Consider the following 10,385-nt stretch of genomic DNA (forward strand, 5'->3'; position numbering starts at 1 on the left):
TAGCCAAAACGGGGATACAGATCGAAAGACGCGCAGGCCTCCTGCCTGGGATCCTCCTAAACTACTCCTGGTCGTCGTCAACAGGCTGCACGTAGTAGTAGGCACCTCCAGTGTAGTAGGAGTCGTCGTCGATGGTGTCGTCTGGCTCCTGGGCTCCAGTGTCTGGTCGCAGCAATCGGGTATAGGAAGGGGGAAAAGAGGGAGCAACGCAACCGTGAGTACACATCCAAAGTACTCGCAAGCAAGGAGCTACACTACATATGTATGCATTGGTATCAAATGGATTAAGGGTATCATATGTGGACTGTACTGCAGATTGTCGAAATAAGAGGGGGATAGCTAGTCCTTTCGAAGACTACGCTTCTGGTAACCTCCATCTTGTAGCAGGAGAAGAGAGTGTATGGTACGTTCACCAAGTAGCATCGCATAGCATAATCCTAACCGATGATCCTCCCCTCGTCGCCCTGTGAGAGAGAAACCACCGGTTGTATCTGGCACTTGGAAGGGGGTGTTTTATTAAGTATCCGGTTCTAGTTGTCATAAGGTCCGGGTACAACTCCAAGTCGTCCTGTTACCGACGATCATGGCTATTCGAATAGATTAACTTCCCTGCAGTGGTGCACCACATAACCCAACACGCTCGATCCCATTTGGCCGGACACACTTTCTTGGGTCATGCCTGGCCTCGGAAGATCAACACGTCGCAGCCCTACCTAGGCACAACAGAGAGGTCAGCACGCCGGTCTAAATCTATGGCGCAGGGGCCTGGGCCCATCGCCCTTTGCACACCCGCTCGTTGCGAACGCAACCGGAAGTAGACCTAGCCTAGCAGGCGTTCCAGTCCAATCCGGCGCGCGTCGCTCAGTCGCTGACGTCATGAAGGCTTCGGCTGATACCACGACATCGAGTGCCCATAATTGTCCCCGCGTAGATGGTTAGTGCGTATAGGCCAATAGCCAGACTCAGATCAAATACTAAGATCTCGTTAAATGTGTTAAGTATCTGCGAACGCCGACCAAGGCAAGGCCCACCTCTCTCCTAGGTGGTCTCAACCTGCCCTGTCGCTCCGCCTCAAAGTAACAGTCGGGGGCCGTCGGGAACTCAGGCCCACCACTACCTGGATGGAGCCACCTGCCCCTTCAGCCCCCATCTCCGAACAGTATCATAAGTAATGTAACAGTATAAGTATATATCATATGTCCGTGATCACCTCCCGAAGTGATCACGGCCCAGTAGTATAGCATGGCAGACGGACAAGAGTGTAGGGCCACTGATGGAACACTAGCATCCTATACTAAGCATTTAGGATTGCAGGTAAAGTTAACAACAGTAGTAGCAAGGACAGGCTATGCATCAGGATAGGATAACGGAAAGCAGTAACATGCTACACTACTCGATTGCAAGCAGTATAGAGAAGAGTAGGCGATATCTGGTGATCAAAGGGGGGGGCTTGCATGGTTGCTTTGGCAAGAGAGAGGGGTCGTCAACACAGTAGTCGAACTGGGGTAGCCGTCAGTCTCGGGGTCTACCGGAAAGAAGTAACGGAGGGGGAGTACAATAAATAATAGAGCAATCAAGGTATCACAAAGAATAACAAGACAATACGTGATTCTAGAGGTGACCTAACGCGGTACTAAGTGACACCGACAAGGGGGAAAACATCCGGGAAAGTATCCCCGGCGTTTTGCGTTTTCGGACAGATGAACTGGATGGGGAAAGTTACGTGTTCGCTATGCTAGGGATGTGTGACGGATGAACGGGTTGCGTATCCGGATTCGTCTCGTCGTTCTGAGCAACTTTCATGTACAAAGTATTTTCATCTGAGTTACAGATTATTTTATATTAAACTGCAAAGTTTTAATTCATTTTTATAATTGCCAGAATTAATTTTATTAGGAAACGCCATTGTGACGTCAGCATGATATCAAGGTGATGTCAGCAGTCAACAGTCAGTTGACTTGGTCAAACTGACGCATGGGTCCCGGCTGTCATTGTCTAAGACTAACTAATCAGGTTTAGTTAGTCTAACTAAAATGATTAGGATTATTAACTACAATTAATTAGGTTAACTAATTTAATTAATTAATTAAATTATTAATTAATTATTTTATATATTATATTTTTATCTTCTTTTTAAAAAAAGGTTCCAGGGGTGGGGCCTCTTGTCATAGGGACGGGGGTGCCTTAGCGGGCGTTGGGCACGGGCGCCACGGAGCGAGGCAACCGGGGCTGCGGCAGGGCGCCGGACTGGGCGATGGCGCGGTGGCCAGCAGGGTGGCCACGTGGCGGATGCGGGTCGCCGCCGGCAAGGTCAGGCGGACCGAAGCAAGCAACAGGCCGCGGGCGCTGGCGCAGGAGGCGAGCGGCGGCCCGGTTGGCCGTGGTGGGGCGCGGGGCACTTATCGCGGCACCTGTGGGTAGCACGCATAGGGTGTGGCTGTGGCGAGGGCAGAAACGAGGGGCGAGGACGACGCGTCAGAGCTGCAGTGCGGCAAGCTGAGCGGCGGGGCGAGCACCAGCAGGGGCGCGGACGGACATGGTCGGCGCGCGGTGAGCGCGAGCGCGCGCGGAGGAGGAGCGGGGGCGCAGTGACAGGAACCACGGCGTGGCCGGAGCGTGAACGTACGGCGGTGACTGCGGGGCAAAGGGGAAGGACGGGGGGGCGCTCCCGTGCGCATGCATGGGATTGGGCGGCGAGGCTCGCAGGAGCCGAGTCGAGGAGGAGGATGGGGACGAGCGCCGGTGGGGAGGAGGCGGCGACGGACGACGAGCTCCGAGCGGCGGCAGCGGCGGGCGCTGGAGGCCTCCAGGCGGCGTCGGTGGCGGTTCGTTCCGGGCGACGTTGGCGGGGGGGGGGGGCGATGGGCGCGGCGGTCGGGGCATCCAGATCTGGATCGAGGGAGAGGGGATCGTGGGGGTGGGGGGGACGAGTGGTGGGGTAGTGGGCTAGGGTTACTGCGGTGGGGGTATAGGCAGGGGGTGGCCTGGGTCGGCCTGGTTGGCTGTGGCCAACTGGGCCACTTGGAGAGAGGGAGGGTACTTTCTTCTTTCATGTATTTTTGTTTATTTTCCTTCTCTTTTATTTATTCTTTTCTGTTTTCATTTATAGTTTCTTTTATTTTAGTTTTATGAAAATATGACATTAGCTCCCAAAACAATGTTTCAACATAACCCACTGCCATAAAAGTTTTTTTAATACTTATAACAATTTAGTTTTGAAAATGTTTATTATTTTTAAAGCATTTAAACAATTGTATTTGCTACTGTTTTATTCATTTTAGAGTATTTAAACATTTTATAAAAGTGTGGTTTCTCCACCATAATTACATATGCATTATTTTGCTCACTCCGAACATTTTAGTTTTAAAGTTTGAAAACTTTTGTTGTTTGCCTGATTTTGAATTTTGAATTTGAATCAGTTTCGAACTAACGCGATATTAACAACAGTAATCATGGTGACTCAACATCGTTAACGTGGAACTACTGTAGCGTAACTATCCGGGCGTCACATAAAGCTACTAAATAGGATCATTACCCTTTACCCTTTATTGATCAAATGCTAGAAAGATTGTCTAAACATACACATTTTTGCTTTCTATATGGTTATTTTGGCTTCTCTCAAATACCTGTGTCAAAAGAGGATCAAGAAAAGACCACTTTTACTTTCCCTTTCGGTACCTTTGCTTATAGGCGTATGCCTTTTGGTTTATGCAATGCACCTGCTACCTTTCAAAGATGTATGACTGCTATATTCTCTGACTTCTGTGAAAAGATTGTTCAGGTTTTCATGGATGATTTTTCGTATATGGAACTTCTTTTGATGATTTCTTAAGCAACCTTGATCGAGTTTTGTAGAGATGTGAAGAAACTAATCTTGTCTTGAATTGGGAGAAGTGTCACTTTATGGTTAATGAAGGTTTTGTATTGGGGCATAAAATTTTTGAAATAGGTATTGAAGTTGATAAAGCTAAAGTTGATGCTATTGAAAAGATGTCGTGTCCTAAGGACATCAAAGGTATCAGAAGTTTCCTTATTCATGCTGGTTTTTATAGGAGGTTCATTAAAGACTTCTCAGAAACTTCTAGGCCTCTGACTAATCTCTTACAAAAAGATGTTCCTTTTATCTTTGATGATGATTGTGTAGAAGCATTTGAAATACATAAGAAAGCTTTGATTTCTGCACCTATTGTTCAGCCTCATGATTGGAATTTACCCTTTGAAATTATGTGTGATGCTAGTGATTATGCTATAGATGCTGTTTTAGGATAAAGAGTTGATAAGAAATTAAATGTTATTCAATATGGTAGTAAAACTCTAAACAGTGCCCAGAGAAATTATGCTACTACTGAAAAAGAATTTTTAGCAGTTGTATTTGCTTGTGATAAGTTCCGACCTAATATCGTTGATTCTAAAGTAACTGTTCACACTGATCATGTTGCTATTAAATATCTTCTGGAAAAGAAAGATGCTCAACCTAGACTTATTAGATGGGTTCTCTTGCTACAAGAATTTGATTTGCATAATATTGATAGAAAGGGAGCAGAGAACCCCGTTGCAAACAACTTGTCTAGGTTAGAGAATGTTCTTGATGACCCACTACCTATTGATGATAGTGAAGGAAATATGCCCTAGAGGCAATAATAAAGTTATTATCTATTTCCTTATATCATAATAAATGTTTATTATTCATGCTAGAATTGTATTAACCGGAAACTTAGTACATGTGTGAATACATAGACAAACAGAGTGTCACTAGTATGCCTCTACTTGACTAGCTCGTTGAATCAAAGATGGTTAAGTTTCCTAGCCATAGACATGAGTTGTCATTTGATTAACGGGATCACATCATTAGAGAATGGTGTGATTGACTTGACCCATTCCGTTAGCTTAGCATTCGATCGTTTAGTATATTGATATTGCTTTCTTCATGACTTATACATGTTCCTATGACTATGAGATTATGCAACTCCTGAATACCGGAGGAACACTTTGTGTGCTACCAAACGTCACAACATAACTGGGTGATTATAAAGGTGCTCTACAGGTGTCTCCGATGGTACTTGTTGAGTTGGCATAGATCGAGATTAGGATTTTTCACTCCGATTGTCGGAGAGGTATCTCTGGGCCCTCTCGGTAATGCACATCAGTATAAGCCTTGCAAGCAATGCAACTAATGAGTTAGTTGAGGGATGATGTATTACGGAATGAGTAAAGAGACTTGCCGGTAATGAGATTGAACTAGGTATTGAGATATCGACGATCGAATCTCGGGCAAGTAACATACCGATGACAAAGGGAACAACGTATGTTGTTATGCGGTTTGACCGATAAATATCTTCATAGAATATCTAGGAGCCAATATGAGCATCCAGGTTCCGCTATTGGTTATTGGCCGGAGAAGATTCCCGGTCATGTCTACATAGTTCTTGAACCCGTAGGGTCCACATGCTTAAAGTTCGGTGACGATCGGTATTATGAGTTTATATGTTTTGATGTACTGAAGGTAGTTCAAAGTCCCAGATAACATCGGGGACATGACGAGGAGTCTCGAAATGGTGAGACGTAAAGATCAATATATTGGACAACTATATTCGGACATCGGAAAGGTTCCGAGTGATTCAGGTATTTTTCGGAGTACCGGAGAGTTACGAGAATTCGGCGGGGAGTATATGGGCCTTATTGGGGTTTAGGGGAAAGAAAGAGGGGAGGCTGCGCGCCCTCCCAAGGCCTAGTCCGAATTGGACTAGGGTGAGGGGCGGCGCCCCCTCCTTCCTTCTCTTCTCTTTTCCCTTTCCTTCCCTCCTACTCCTACTGCATGGAAGGGGGGGGGAATCCTACTCCCGGTGGGAGTAGGACTACCCAGGGTGCGCCGTAGTAGAGGGCCGGCCCTTCCCCTCCTCCACTCCTTTATATACGGGGGAGGGGGGCATCCCACGGAGAAACACAAGTTGATCATTGATCTTTTAGCCGTGTGCGGTGCCCCCTCCACCATAATCCACCTCGGTCATATCGTAGCAGTGCTTAGGAGAAGCCCTCCGTCGGTAGCATCATCATCACCATCATCATGTTGTCGTGCTGACGGAACTCTCCCTCGAAGCTCTACTGGATTGGAGTTCGTGGGACGTCACCAAGCTGAACGTGTGCTGAACTCAGAGGTGCCGTATGTTCGGTACTTGACCGATCGGATCGTGAAGACGTATGACCACATCAACCACGTTCTCATAATGCTTACGCTTACGGTCTACAAGGGTACGTAGACGATACTCTCCCCTCCCGTTGATTTGCATCACCATGATCTTGCGTGTGCGTAGGAAAATTTTGAAATTACTACGTTGCCCAATAGTGGCATCCGAACCAGGTTTATGCGTAGATGTTATATGCACTAGTAGACCACAAAGGAGTTGTGGGCGTGGGTATATACATATTGCTTACCGTCACTAGTTGATTCTTGATTCAACGGCATTGTTGGATGAAGCGGCCCAGACCGACATTACACGTACGCTTACGCGAGACTAGTTTTTCCGACGTGCTTCACACACAGGTGGCTAGTGGGTGTCTATTTCTCTAGCTTTAGTTGAATTGGATTCAATGAACAGGGTTCTTTCTGAAGATCAAAAAGCAATCACTATACCGCGTTGTGGTTTTTGATGCATGGGTAAGGACGGTTCTTGCTCAGCCCGTAGCAACCACGTAAAACTTGCAACAACAAAGTAGAGGACATCTAACTTGCTTTTGCAGGGCATGTGGTTATGTGATGTGATGTGGTAACGACGTGATGAGATATAAATTGTTGTATGAGATGATCATGTTTTTTTGAAGTTATCTGCAACTGGCAGAATCCTTATGGTTGTCTCTTTATTGCATAAGATGCAAGAGCCAAATAATTGCTTTAATTTATCACTATGCGATAGCAATAGTTGCTAAAGCAATAGCTGGCGAGATGAACATGTGACGACACATTGATAGAGATCAAGATGATGGAGATCACGGTGTCATGCCGGTGACGATATAGATCATGACGGTACTTTGGAGATGGAGATCAAAGGCGCAAGATGATCATGGCCATATCATGTCACATATTATGATTGCATATGATGTTTATCCTTTATGCATCTTATTTTTCTTAGTTCAGCGGTAGCATTATAAGATGATATCTCACTAAATTTCAAGGTATATGTGTTCTCCCTGAGTATGCACCGTTGCCAAAGTTCCTCGTGCCGAGACACCACATGATGATCAGGTGTGATAAGCTCTACGTTTACATACAACGGGTGCAAGCCAGTTTTTGCACACGCAGAAATACTCGGGTTAAACTTGACAAGCCTAGCATATGCAGATATGGCCTTGGAACACTGAGACCGAAAGGTCGAGCGTGAATCATATAGTAGATATGATCAATATAGTGATGTTCACCATTGAAAACTACTCCATCTCACATGATGACTGGACATGGTTTAGGTGATTTGGATCACGTCATCATTTAGATGACAAGAGGGATGTCTATCTAAGTGGGAGTTCTTAAGTAATATGATTAATTGAACTTTAATTTATCATGAACTTAGTCCTGATAGTATTTGCATAACTATGTTGTAGATCAATAGCTCACGATGCAGATCCCCGTTTATTTTGATATGTTCCTAGAGAAAAACTATATTGAAAGATGATAGTAGCAATGATGCGGATTGGATCCGTGATCTGAGGATTATCTTCGTTGCTGCACAGAAGAATTATGTCCTTGATGCACCGCTAGGTGACAGACCGATTGCAGGAGCAGATGCAGACATTATGAACGTTTGCCGAGCTCGATATGATGACTACTTGATAGTTTAGTGCACCATGCTTTACGGCTTAGAATCGTGGCTTCAAGGATGTTTTGAACACCATGGAGCATATGAGATGTTCCAAGAGTTGAAATTAGTATTTCAGACACATGCCCATGTTGAAAGGTATGAGACCTTTGATAAGCACTTTCCCTACAAGATGGAGGAGAATAGCTCAGCTGGTGAGCATGTGCTCAGAATGTATGAGTACTACAATCACTTGAATCAAGTGGGTGTTAATCTTACAGATAATATAGTGATTGACAGAGTTCCCTGGTCACTATCACCAAGTTACTAGAACTTCGTGATGAACTATAATATGCAAGGGATAACGGAAACAATTCCCAAGCTCTTCGTGATGCTGAAATCGACGAAGGTAGAAATCAAGAAAATCATCAAGTGTTGATGGTTGACAAGACTGTCGGTGTGAAAACCGGCAGATCTCGGGTAGGGGGTCCCGAACTGTGCATCTAAGGTCGATGGCAACAGGAGGCAGGGAACACAATGTTTTACCCAGGTGCGGGCCCTCTCTATGGAGGTAATAGCCTACGTCCTGCTTGATTGATCTTGATGAATATGAGTATTACAAGAGTTGATCTACCACGAGATCGTAATGGCTAAACCCTAGAGGCCTAGCTTGTATGGTTATGATAATGTGTATCTCTCTCCGGGCTAAGTCCTCGGTTTATATAGACACCGGGAGGATCTAGGGTTACACAAGGTCGGTTACAAAGAAAGGAATCTACATATTTGGTCGCCAAGCTTGCCTTCCACGCCAAGGAGAGTCCCACCCAGACACGGGTGTAGTCTTCAGTCTTCGTATCTTCACAGCCCATCAGTCCAGCCCATGGCTAACAGGCCGGACGCCCAAGGACCCCTTAGTACAGGACTCCCTCAGTAGCCCCTGAACCTGGCTTCAATGACAAGGTATCCGGCGCATAGATCTGTCTTCGGCATTGCAAGGCGGGTTCTTCCTTCGGGTAGTCTTCAGATGTATCGAACGTGTCCGGACCTGTAACACACACCACACACAACCGTAGAGAGAATATAATATTCCACGAGTCCAATCTGCTGACAACTTTTTACAATATGACATCACGTCTGCCCCGGTCACTATATCGAACTGTTTTGTCTGCCATCCCGCATTTCGAGATGGAGTTTCCATTGGCACATCTTGTAAAAGCAGAGATGGTGTCCCCGTATTGCGGGATCTTCATCAATACGGGTGTGGGCAACCCAACTGTGCCGTTTACACAGCCCTTGGGAGTAGGCGAGTAGGAAGGCGTTTGACATTCGTGGCCTTTATAAGGGGATAAGGATTCGTCCTCATTCACCCCTGCCTTCACTTTCCTCTGCCCATCCATTCTTGAGCTCCAGCGCCCAAGCTCTAGCTCCCCCTGCCGGAGAAAGCACTCCAACCTTGTCCGGATCCGGAGCTGGAGGCAAGTGGATGGCCTCCTCTGTTAAGAAGAAAGACATCAAGGAGCTCCAAGAGGCCGAATACCTGGCACGGGAGATCGTTCACCGTCTCCCAACCGAGGGAAAGATCATCCCTACCCCAGAGCCCCATGAGAGGGTTGTATTTCTCACACATTTCGTCCGCGGGCTGGGATTCCCTCTCCACCCGTTCGTCCGCAGGCTGGGATTCCCTCTCCACCCGTTCGTCCGTGGACTGATGTTTTACTATGGGCTGGACTTCCATGATCTAGCCCCCAACTTTATCCTCAACATCTCAGCATTTATATTCGTTTGTGAGGCCTTTCTCCGTATCCCACTTCACTTCGGCCTATGGTTGAAGACCTTCAACGTAAAGCCGAAGGTGCTGAGAGGCCAACAAGCAGAGTGCAGAGGCGCCATGGTGGGCAAGATGTCCAATGTCGCATGGCCCGAAGGCTCCTTTGTGGAGACGGTGAAGGGGTGGCAGTCGGGGTGGTTCTACATCACCGAGCCGCGTGACACCAACTAGTCGGCGATCCCCGAAATCTGATCCGAAGTTCCGATGCGGCTCACCTCCTGGCAAGAGAAGGGTCCAACCTGGGTTCTTCGAACGAGCTAACTAGGCTCCAGACGTGCGTCCAGAACATGATAACCAAGAGAATCAAACTTGTCAACGTGATCTAGGTTATGCTCATTCGCCAGATCCTTCCGTGCCAATGCCGGACTTGCTATTTGTGGGAGTTCGACCCGGCCAAGCACTAGACGCTACTAGAGCTCTTCGTCACGACGCATGAAGATATCTGGTAAGTACTCTTCAAGGCCGGCAAGACACCACGGCCTACGACCAAAGATCGCGTGCTTAGCTTAAAACGCCAGGCAAATTCGGTAAGTTCTTTCATATTTTCAAGGTATAACCTTTACTGGCGTATTTTGAGAAGGATTCAAGCGTTCATATCAATTTTTAGGCCTGGATCGACATAGCTGGGCGGATTAACTGTCCGGCTCCACTGCCCAAAGACCATGAAACCCCACTTCTGACGAAGATGCTGCTTCTAGTGCCTTATGATGTGCTGGAGAAGAAGGCCAAGAAAATGGCCAAGGGGGCCCGGAGTGGCCTTCTCTGAAAAG

Source organism: Triticum urartu, chromosome 6, assembly GCF_003073215.2.
Source record: "Triticum urartu cultivar G1812 chromosome 6, Tu2.1, whole genome shotgun sequence".
In the NCBI taxonomy this organism is placed as follows: Eukaryota; Viridiplantae; Streptophyta; class Magnoliopsida; order Poales; family Poaceae; genus Triticum; species Triticum urartu.